We start from the raw sequence: 12,186 nt of genomic DNA, 5'->3' as shown, positions 1-12,186 counted from the left end.
GGAAATGGCTATGTCAGACTTACTGTCAGGTAAGGGTCATGTAAGACCTGGGAGCATGGTCAGGGACCAAAACCCAGCGTTTCTCACGCAGATGGAAACTCTGATTAGCTTGGCACCAGGGTCACTGTCCAAGGAGGGAGGACGCACTGAGTCAGAAACTGGTGCCTCAGTCCCTTTCAACCCAGTTCCCTTTGCTTCATTTCAACAAATGTTTATTGAGCACCTACTGTGTGCCCACATTGGGGATCTAATAAACAGTCCAAACAACAGAGCCCCTGGCCTCACCAGGGTTAGGAAAGGGCACCACTCTCAGCAGAGAGCTGGGCTGCTGGGCAGGGAAACTGAGGCAGAGACCTACATACTAACAGTTGACAACACGGGGAAGGGAAGGCTTCTGGGTAGCTCCCCTCCCACTAAGACTTCACAGGTGGTGATAAAAGTATCTCTGACACATTTAGTTCTCAAATTTGCTTTGGCCTTGACCAGGGTTGGCTCACAGACTATGTGGGCCAAACTTGTGAAGTCCCTGAAGCTGAGAGGGGCAGTGGAGCAGGGATCGCATGGTGGGGTTGGAGGTGGGACTGGTGACCCGCTTCAGGGGTATAAGCGGTCCCTGGACCCCACCTGAGCTGGTGATCTTGGCTCAGTAAGGGCACAGAGACCCATACTCTTTCAGGCCAGAGACCGGAATTGAGCTGTTGGGAAAATGCAGTGGCTGGGACAGAGCCTGGGGACGACCCTGTGTTCAGAGGCCTCACTCGGGAATCGGGAGTATATGTGTATAGCAAGGAGATAAGAAGCAAGGGTTTAACTACTGCATGAACTCTGGTAACACCTGGATTCTGCTGGCTCTAGAGGCTTGGGATTCCCATGCTCCATAGCTGAAGAGCACGGCTTTGCACCACCAATCTCGGAGCTGGATGACTCCTGTTATCCCCGACTGGGAACCACAGAGGACAGCAGGCCTGGATTTACATTTGGGCTCCACCACTTAGAAGCCATCAACCTGGGACAAGTTCTTGACCCTTTCTGCCTTGTTCCTGGGCGTTGTGCTTAAAACAGAGTCTGGAGCATTTGGCAAAACTTGGGTGAGTGTGCTGTGGGGTTGGACACTGGACACTCCTGGGTGTGTTTAAAGCACCAGGGCCTGTACAGGTTGCCTCAGGGGGGGAACAGCAGATTGGTGGGCATGAGTTGAGGATGAGGGACAGAAATATATCTGTCACATCCTGGCCCACTTTTGAGCAGAGGAGAGAGGGTGTCTAGGCAGGAGTTGAAGGACCATTTTCACCAGGGGCCATGATGACTTGTGGCAGGTGCTGAGCTGCTGTGGGCCCAGAGAGAGATGCCTTCTCCCCTTGTCTGCACAAACCCTGCCTGGCTTCAGCTCACCGAGGGCTGTAGGGGACACAGGGATGCTCTGGTGCCAGGAGGGCTTGCAGCCTTGTTGGCACTGGTGGCAGCCTCTTGGCAGGGACACACTTCACTGAGAGAGACACTGGAAGCCAGGTTGTGGCCAGGGGCTCCCTCAGCTGGATGTGTGAGTGAGCCTCAACCATTAACATGGGGCCAGGTAAGATGGTAGAGTGCTGTGGGTCCCTCATTCCAGGGAATTGCAGTGCTACCAGGAGGAGGTCCCCTGCCCGAGTAGATGTGGAGGAGAGGATTAAGCATAAATGGGGAATTTATTGGCTCACATAAAAGAAAAGCCCAGGGATAAGCTGGCTGCAGGCCCGGGTGTATCTATGGGCCAGATCACCCGGTTTCAGGTCCTAGCTGTGCCCCTCCATGGCTGGTGACGGGGAGTAAGGTTCTTAGCCTGTATGTGCTTCCCTTCTTCATCTGTCAAATGGGGATAATAATGGTAATACCTACCTTGTGGGGGCTGGGAGGCGTCCACGAGAGGATGCCGGGCAGGCGTGGCCCTCCCTTCGCTCTCTGGGGATTGGACTTGGGATAGCTGGCCACTCCCACCACTCCCTGGCAGCGTTGGTTTTCATTGGCTCCAGGCATGGGGGTGGGGCCTATCCCGCCCCCCCCCTCCGCCGTGAGGCTCCATTCTCATTGGCTCCAGGCCCGGCCAATGGGCAGACAATGTCGTGTATACACCAAGGCAGGCCCAGAGCACTAGCTTAGCATTTACGAGCTCAGCAGCCGAAAGTCACCTTTATGATTTTTGGCACATCCATGTGACAAATTGTCCTCTTTTTTTTTTAACATAAATTTATTTTACAAAAATTTATGGGAGACACTATATTTGTGAAAGATTCAAATTTAGGCCCAGGCCCTTGCTAGCTGTGTGATCCTGGAGCCGGTACTAGCACTCTGTGCTTCAGGTTCCTTATCTGCTCAGTGTACCTGACAGTGATCTCACCTTGCAGGGTTTTCCGAGGATTAAATGAGTTAAAATACGTAAAGCTCTGAACAATGCCAGCCTCCTTGTAAGAGCTAACTATGTCTTAGCTATTGTTATCATTATTCTTAAGTGGAAAACCAGCATTACTTGCTTTAAATGGAAGGCAACTATAAAAATAAAAATAATGAAGATGTAACAGGGCTATTAAATTCCAGCCAGTTCCTGCAGCCTGGAGCTGCAAGCCCCGGGCCTGCAATTTTTATTTAAGAGGGCGATTTGCAGTGTTGGGGACACCTTCGACATGACATGCCAACACCAAACAGAGACTCTCTTCTTGGCCAGAGTAGACGGTCTAGAGACAGTTAAAGGGAAACAACGTCCCCACTAATAATGCACTGGGATTTACTGCTCTACCAGCAGCCATGTCCCTCCCTGGGAAGCACCAGGGCAGTGGGCAAGGCTGGGCAAGGAGGACAGATGGACACATAAGCCTGGGCTGTGCTCTGGGGTTTTGCCAGTTGCCAGCTGTGTGGCCTGAGGCTGAGCACTTCTTCCACTTCTGTGAGCTTCAAGTTCCTAACCTGGAAATGAGGCAAACCAGGTGGCCCTCCTAGGATTGCTTGAGGGGTGGGTGAGATGAAGCAGTCAAGGGCTTAACTGTCCTGGGCACACTCCCAGACTCTTATGACACTTAGTGAGTCAGGGAGGCTTTTAGACCCATGCCTGGGAACAGGGCTGGAGAAAAGCCAGGAAACCTGGAGGTGGGGGTGGGGGTGGCACAAAGGGAGCATTTAAAGGTGCGATTTGCAGAACCAGTGCAAAAGCAGCGCTGAGTTCATGTGTGATTTTTGCTGTTTTCAAGGCTGAGGAAGCCGGCGGAGGGGGCCAGGGTGCCCCTGCTGATGGTTGTGGGAGCCGCGGTGGCCTCTGCGCACTGCCACAGTCGAGGAGCCAGGCGGGTGCTGGCGGAAGCTGTCTAACGAGCACCGGTGGCAGAGGTGGCCTGGGCGCGACCATGCTCACTGAGCAGAGCAGTGAGATGTGACCGAGAGGAACGAGGGACCTGCCTGGGTCTCCCCAGCATGCACTCAGTTGCCAATTTACTGGTGACCATGCTCCAGGCTCTTAACCTCAGTACCTCAGAGACTGTGTCTTTAAAGTGGGCTGCAAATGCTGCCACCTTGGGATCTCAGAAGGTTCTAGAGGAGGCACCTCTTCTAGAGCTAGGGCATGGGTGGTGCTTGGGGGAAGGGAGCCTGGGTTCAAGGGCTGGGTCTGCTTGGATTTGCCATGTGACCTTGGGCAAGTGCCTGTGCTACTCTGGGTCTCAGTTTTTTCATTGGTTTCCAGGGCTTGCTCTGGGTGATGCCCATGAGCTCAGCCTTGGAGCCTGGGATTCTGTGGGGCTGCAGGGAGAGCATCTCACTGATGTGGCAGAGGGAAAGCTGAGTTGGGGGAGAATTCCTGTTTGCAAGGTGCCTCTTGGGCCTCTTCTCCACCCCTTCCATGGGAGCTCTGGGCTGGGCAGAGAAGCAGAAACACAGAGTCTAAACTGCTGGGCTTTGGTGACGAGCCTTCTGTGTGACCCTGAGCAGCTGTCTCCACCTGCCTGAGCTTCAGTCTTCTCATCTGTAAAATGGGGTGACCACAGTATGTGTGACAATGACACCCTGGGAATAAAGAGCTGGACACATTATGCAGTTCCCAGAAGGGCTTAGTAATTGATGGATAATAATAAAAAATGATAGTGTTCAATATCATTGTGTTTTGTTGCTGGTTTTACTGTGCAGATTCTGAACCAGAGGAGTGGTGAGATAATACAAAGGTGGGGAGGGCTAGGGCAGGCCAGGGCTCTGGGAGCTGAGGGGTTAAGTCTCCATGGAAACAGGCATGCATTATTTACGCGGCCTAATGAATAAAACATTTATGTGGTAGGCTAATAAATTCCCTCGCACAAAGCAAAGTAAGCTATGATTTAAATATCGGCCTCCGCTGGCTGGCTGAGTTATGGAGCCTGCTCAGGGAGACCCTCTTGGTTTTACACCTCCACCCCCTGGAGGGAGGGGGCGGGGGAGAAGGAGGGAGGCCGAGGCGGGGGAGGGGAGGCCCTGACTAGGAAGAGCCTTTCTGGGCCCTCCTGACCTGACACCTGAATCCTCTGCTGCTCCCAACATGGCTCGTCCCTCCCAGTCCACCCAGACCGATGTGCCCCCAGGGGGCCCCTGGGTGTGGAGAGTGGATTGGAGGACGAGTAGGGCCGGCCCCTGCCCCGCAAAAGCCACTGGGGTGGAGAAGGCCAGAGGTGGTGACTGCTTGCTGGGGTCTCCTGGGAGCAGTGACTTTTCTTGGGGAGATTCAGCGACACCTCTGGGGTTTGAGGGGTATGGGGAAGACCCTTGGGTGATGCCAGCCCACGCTTTGGAGGATTGAGGCCCTTCTGGGACCACCCTGGGGCAGTGTGGAATCAAAACGGAGGGGCAGCTGGGACACGCATCAGGGAGGACTTGGACAATGAGGTGGCAGCGCCGAGGAGGGAAGATGGGCTGTTTGGGGAAACGAAGTGCCCCACCCCCAGCCGTTGCCTGCACCTTTCCTTTGTCTCTCTCATCTCTCTGTGGTTTTCTTTTACACTCGTTTTCTTTCTTTTTTCTGCCTGTCTATTTCTCTTTGTTTCTTTCTCTGTTTCTCTGTCTCCCTTCTTCTTTCTCTGTGTGTGTCTCTCTCTCTTGTTCTCTGACTCCCTTGATCTTTTTATTCTCTATTTCTCTCTCTCCCTGTGTCTTTTTTTCTGTCTCTGCCTCTCTCTTTGTGTCTCTGTGGACCTCTCTGTCTCCTCCTCTTTGTTTTGGTCAGTTTCTCTCTCTCTCTCTCACTGTGACTCTCTGCCTCTCTGTCTCCTGGTGGAGTCTTGTATGGCCGTGAGAGTGTTCCCAGTGCCCAGACCCGCGGGAGTGGGCCCCGACTGGGCCTCTGAGGATGGGTGGCCGTGAGGGAGGAGAGGACTTCCCTGGGGCCGGGGAAGTTAAGTGTTTGTCTGAGGCACATTGGGCGTTGCTTGGGACAGTGAACCCGGGGAAGGGCAACGGGAGGAGCTCCCCCAGGAGGGGACAGGCATTCAGAAAGAAGAGCTTCCTGGCTCTGAATCTAGTTAGAGACTCTCAAAGGGAGGTGTTGGGGCCCACAGGGCTCCCCCCATTAGAACCTGGCTCTCGGGCACCGTTGCTGTGGCCGTAAGGGTTACCCAGCCTCTCTGAGCCTCTGCTGCTCCCCTGTGCGACAAGGATCACAACGCTGACCCCATGGATTTGTGGTGGGAATTAAATGAGATTCAGTATGTGGGTGTTGTTATTTGAGTTGGGGACAAAAAAACCGCATCCTCTGTGGGAGATTTAATTACTGGTTTTGAGTCTTCACCTCTTCTTCTATCATGCCCTTGGCCAAGTGACTGCAGTTTCCATTAGAGGTGTAATGAACTTTTGTACCCTTGACTTTGGGCTTGCCCGAGTGCCTTTTGTGGGCAATGGGATGTTAGCAGATGTGATGCAAACAGGGGCAGAAAATTAGTGTCAGTGGCTGTGCTCTGTCATTGCCAAGAGAATGGCATGTCCTGGATAGCCTGCTGGTCCTAGGAGGATAAAAGCCATGTGGGGCAGGCATGGACCTAACCTGCAGCTCAGAGCCAAGTCCAGTCAAACCCTGACCAGATGGGTCAGCCACAGCAGTCTGCTGACAAGGGACAGAAGCCTATGAATGTGTCCCACTGGGATCACGTGGTTGGTTGTTACCTGGTAGAAGATGACTGATACATCCTTTCCCAGTTACCCTAAATGTTTCCCACATGGTATGGTCTTGGTTCTCCTTTCCTCATTTTACCTCCTGCAAAAGAAAAATGTAGGTTCAGCTGTGGGCACAGTCATATGGGCAGGGGCCTGGCCAGAGCAGAGAAAACTAGATGGTCACTGGCATTATCTGGTTTGTTCACACAGAAGGGTGTGACTCTGGACCCCCTTCCCTATTTGGGATATCCTTTTCTTCTGCCTCCTGTGGGCTCAGTTATCACCCACACCAGTGCCATGGGGGAATCACTGGGCCCCCTAATCTGGGAGGCCTTCTCAATTCTGTCCTCAGGAGAGTTGACACCAAGAGTAGAGGTGTAATTTGGGGAAGCCAAAGCCAAAGACCAGAGCTGGGAGGCTTCAGGCAAGCTATATAACCATTCTGTGCCTCACTTCCTTTTCTGCAAAATGAGAGTGTTGCTAGTACCTACCTCCCAGGCTGTTATGATGATTAACTTAGTTAATATTTGTACAGTGTTCACTGAAGTACATGTCACATAGTAGGCACTATATGAGTGCTCTTTGTTAACCACCCTGGTGGAGGGGTGTGTGTGTATGTGTGTGTGTGTGTGTGTGTGTGTGTGTGTGTGTGTGTGTGTGTGTGAGATCCTGCAATGGAAGGAGGGTGCTAAGTGCCATTGTAACAAGGCTTTCACATTGACAGGGCCACATCTGTCCTTGGACTGGTGGTGCCTGGGGTGTTTGGGCATCTCTTAACTCTCTTCATCTACCCTGCCAGGGAGTTCCTTTTATCCCCATTTTATAGATGAGGAAACTAAGACTCTGGGAGTGGAAATGACTTGCTCAAGGTCCACGGTGAATAACAAGTGCAGCAGGAACCAGGTCTGCCTGGCACTGCTCTGTCTTCTACACCACTCTGCCTAGGCCCAGGCCAGGGGCCTGAGATTTGAGGGAGGGGCAAGGGTGCAGCAGCACCAGGTCAAAGGTTGTGACAGAGAAGGGGGCATTTTGGATGTGTGACTGACCTGCTCTGAGGCTGAGGGAGTTAGCAAATCCCAGCAGAACCACGGGAGCGTATGCACGAGCGCAGAGCTGGAGCATGTTGGACCTTTACATATGTTTTACCTCTCCATCCCCAAGTCCTCCCATGCTCCATCCCTGTCCCCAGCAGGGAGTCTCTGAGATGCTCCATGAGGAAAGCCCAGGGAAGGGGGTCTCTCGGAGATGGTTGGGCAGAGCTGTGAGTAGGACTTTCAAACTCCCCATGCTGAGGCTGGAGCCCCCCATGCCCTGGGAAGGCAGCAGCAGGAACCACCAGGACAGAAGCTAACAGGATTCCTCTTTCCTTCAGCAGGAGGGAGGCCCATGACCCAAGGCCAGTGGCCTTCACAGGCTTCAGGGTTAAGTAATGCTGGCTGCCTACCACTTGCTTAGTGGACAGTTTGGGAAAGGATACAGATTGGTCAAGGGAAAACCTTGGGCAAGCTTAGCTACCTGACTGGCCAGAAAAGCTTTCAAAATTAGAATCCACTTAGTACAAAATGTGGTCAGGGCAGGACTCTGATTCCATCTCCCTAGAAGAAAGTATCTTTTCCCTCCCAGTCACTCACAGACCACCTTTCAGGTTCTGGTTGAGCTCTGCTGCCTGTTGGGCTCTGCTTCTGGGCAACTTCACCTGCCAGGCAACCCCACCATCACCTCCTGGGAAAGGTGTGTCAGGGTGCAGTAAGCCCTGGGGAGAAGCCAGCTATGCCCCAGAGTGTGGGTATGTGTTGAAGGGGTGGTGTCAACCAAAAAAACATCCTTTGACTTCTTTCCATGGGCTCCAAAGCCATTTCTGAAATCGTTTCCTAAAAGAAAAGTAACCAATCCATTAATTAACCTTTCGTTAATTGATTCACTAATAGTTTCTGGGGATGCAGTAGTAAATAAGACAGAAGTAACCCTGCCCTCATGGAGCTTCTGGAAACCTGGGTTGCAATCCTAGTTCTTTCTTTACTGACTGTGATCTTGGGCAAGTAACTTAACCTCTCAGAGCCTCATTTTTCTTCCTCTATTAAATAAAGGATGAGAGTACTTGCCTCTTAGGACTAAATCTATAGGGGAATGGAAGGGAAAAGGTGGAGGGGACAGAGAAAGATGTTAAAACTGCTTTGCATATAGCTTGTTTAGTAGATTTCATTTTGGAATCATGTAAATATTTTGTGTAAGTATAAAACAAAAAAGCAATCTTTAAGAATTTAAAGTAAAATGAGATAAATGTAAATGTATGTATAGTTTGTGATACAACCACAAAAAGAGAAACTATCCAAGTGACTTTAAAATACAGGAGATTGGATGTAGATCTCTTGTGGGATACACTAAGGACAAAACTACTGCGTGAACAATCCTATACCAATTTCAGTAATTGCCCCGTTAGCCAAGTGTTGACCCTGTCATTCTGAAGCTGTTGTGTGTATAGTAGGATAAAGCAAATGAGTAATTATGTTGGTGTCATTAAGGACTAGGATTTTTGCATGAAAGAAACAAAATACAGATTAAGATCTGTGAAGTTAAGAAAAACCCTGAAGCCCTGAATTTGAGTTGGAAATATCAGTATAAATTCCTGGTGTATTTTATCTAAAAAATTTTTTAAAAGAAAATATATTGCTTCCATTTTCCCTGGCTGGCCACGGCCATAGAACCATTTCCTGTTCGTGAATCCTAATTAAACTCACATTTTCACTCCGTGCCTGGAGTGTCTTCAGTCTTAGGACTGAGCCAACCCAAGCCCTTCAAGAGCTGGGTTGGATCAATATCTTAATATTTTCTTTGAAAAACAGGGAAAGTCAGAGTCTTCAGAGCTCTGTATACATTTGAACCCAGAACTCCAGATGAGTTGTACTTTGAGGAAGGTGATATTATCTACATTACTGACATGACTGATTCCAGTTGGTGGAAAGGCACCTCCAAAGGCAGGACTGGACTAATTCCAAGCAACTATGTAGCTAAGCAGGCAGAATCCATTGACAATCCATTGCATGAAGCTGCAAAAAGAGGCAACTTGAGTTGGTTGAGAGAGTATTTGGACAACTGAGTTGGTGTTAATGGCTTAGACAAAGCTGGAAGCACTGCCCTATACTGGGCTTGTCATGGGGGTCACAAAGATATAGTGGAAATGCTGTTTACTCAGCCAAATATTGAACTGAACCAACAGAACAAGTTGGGAGACACAGCTTTGCATGCTGCTGCCTGGAAGGGTTATGCTTATATTGTCCAGTTGCTTCTGGCAAAAGATGCAAGAACAGACTTAAGAAACAATGAGAAGAAGCTGGCTCTGGACATGGCTACTAATGCTGCCTGTGCATCTCTCCTTAAAAAGAAACAAGGAGCAGATGTGGTTCAAACATTAAGCAATGCTGGGGACTATCTTGATGATGAAGACTCAGATTGATTCCCTTCTGGACCTTTGAGATCTAAACTTCTGTTGCCTTTGCCATTCCAAAACCTTGTCTTTGCCAGAAGAGTGTTGGTAACTGTAAAAACAAAACAAAAAAAAAACAGAAAAAAGAAAGTATCTATGAACATGGCAGTATTGCACTGTGTTTGAGTAGAATGCATAAATGAATGGTCCTTACCTTTGGTTTGCCAATAAGTGACTGGATACTTCACTGCATAAAGTGCATTTATGTTCATCAGAGTAGAACAAAGACATTATTTCTATTTATCAAGCTAAAGGAATTTTAAGAATTTTTTTCTTTCTAAAAAAAATCAGGATTTTTTTTTTTTTTTTAGTTAAAGTTCTTTACCTCAAGGATTGAGATACTTTGAATGAATTTTTCAAGGGGAACATGCTTATTATAATAATAAACCAAAATACTTAACAGAAAATTGTCAGCTCTTATGACAAAAATAAACATTTTAAGATTAAAAAAAAGAAAACATATTGACTTTCTCTGTCTAATAAAAGCACCAGAAACATCAAGCAATCAGTAGTAATGAGCACCCCAGTGCTCAATTTGTGGTCTCTAAATCCCATTTTCCCCAAAAGGAAACCAGCATTCCTTGGAGAAATAGCAGATTCCAGGACTAGAGTAGGGAATATACAAGATGAGCCTGGAATATTTCAACTTTCCAAAAAGTCAAGGAATATCAAAGACTACTAAGATGGTATCAAAAGGGCTCAGAAACAAACCTGAAAGAGGCTTCCATGGCCAATGATGGGCTATCTGAGCACAAATAAAGATAATAGCATCAATGTGTTGAAACACATCAAATACTCTTAAATTCATGAGTTTGTCATAACTCCCTCATCGGTCACTTTTGATGGATGTTAGAGAGCCACCTCATTGCTTTGAAAACTGGTAAAGAAGGGAAAAGAATCAAGTATTAATCCTACCTTTAACATATGAACTTTACTTCAGGGTAGCCAATTAATTGATAGGGAGCATTTCTCTTTATAGAAGTTATTCAGTTAATAAATGAAGGAATGAAAAGTTAGAATATCAATCTTTTGCAGCCTCCAACAGAATAATGGATCTAGGCTATGAGCTTCAATAGTTGCAAACTGCTCCCAAAGGGGGGAAGGGGAAGATAACCAGACATTATGTTGTACTTCTTGATGGAAGTACATCATTTGTGAAGTAGTGTTGACCAAAAACAAAACAAAACAAAACAAAACAAAAAAACAAACTGAATCTGATCAAGCTTCTATATCAACCACCAATTTATAGCAGATGGAAGAACATGCTGAATGATGTGCAATCAGCACAATCCAGACTAGTGATACTTTCTACAGGACAAATGATCTGGCTTCTTCAACAAAACATTGCAAAGAAAATGGAAGAGATGGAGCAGAATCTATAGATTAAAAGAGACAAAAGTAAGGTGAAGAGGCAGCCAACTCAATGGGAAAAAATTTTTGGAAAACATGTGTGCCAGTTTGAATGTATTATGTCCCCCCAAACATCATTCTTTTGTCGGCAGACCTATCAGTATTAATTAGATTGTAATTCTTTGAGTGTTTCCATGGAGATGTGCCCCACCCAACTGTGGGTGATGACTCTGATTGGAAAATTCTCATGGAGGTGTTGGCCCGCCCATTCAGGGTGGGTCTGAATTAAATTACTGGAGCACTATATAAGATCAGACAGAAGGAGCAAGCTAGTACAGCCAAGAGGGACACCTTGAAGAATGCCCAGAAGCTGAGAGAGTAGCTGCAGATGAAAGACAGTTTGAAGATGGCTGTTGAAAGCAGACTCTTGCTCTGGAGAAGCTAAGAGAGGACAAACACCCCAAGAGCAACAAAGAGTGACATTTTTGAGGAACTGCAGCCTAGAGAGGAACATCCTGGAAGAAAGCCATTTTGAAACCAGAACTTTGGAGCAGATGCCAGCCACGTGCCTTCCCAGCTAACAGAGGTTTTCTGGACACCACTGACCATCCTCCAGTGAAGGTACCCTTTGTTGATGGACACTTTATGGCCTTAAGACTGTAACTGTGTACCCCAATAAACCCCATTTTATAAAAGCCAATCCATTTCTGGTGTTTTGCATTTCGGCAGCATTAGCAAACTAGAAAACCATGTATCTGACAAAAGACTGATATCTTGCATATATAAAGAAATCCTACAACTCAATGACAATAGTACAGACAGCCCAATTATAAAATGGGCAAAAGATATGAAAAGACAGTTCTCTGAAGAGGAAATACAAATGGCCAAGAAACATATGAAAAAATGTTCAGCCTCAGTAGCTACTAGAGAGATGCAAATTAAGACCACAATGAGATACCATCTCACACCAATTAGAATGGCCATTAAACAAACAGGAAACTAAAAATGCTGGAGAGGATGTGGAGAAATTGGAACTTTTATTCATTGTTGGTGGGACTGTATAATGGTTCAGCCACTCTGGAAGTCAGTCTGGCAGTTCCCTAGAAAACTAGATATAGAGTTACCATTCGATCCAGCGATTGCACTTCTTGGTATATACCCGGAAGATCTGAAAGCAGTGACACAGATATCTGCACACCAATGTTCATAGCAGCATTATT

The 12,186-nt window shown here is 47.8% G+C and overlaps 1 pseudogene; it reads left to right on the top strand.

The window, feature by feature from the left end:
* The first annotated feature begins 8,974 nt into the window (after positions 1–8,974).
* On the top strand, positions 8,975–9,586 carry LOC119505403 (annotated as a pseudogene).
* Positions 9,587–12,186: the final 2,600 nt, after the last annotated feature.

This window comes from Choloepus didactylus, chromosome 10, assembly GCF_015220235.1.
Source record: "Choloepus didactylus isolate mChoDid1 chromosome 10, mChoDid1.pri, whole genome shotgun sequence".
Lineage (NCBI taxonomy): Eukaryota > Metazoa > Chordata > Mammalia > Pilosa > Megalonychidae > Choloepus > Choloepus didactylus.
This window is presented reverse-complemented; position numbering and strand designations above follow the sequence as displayed.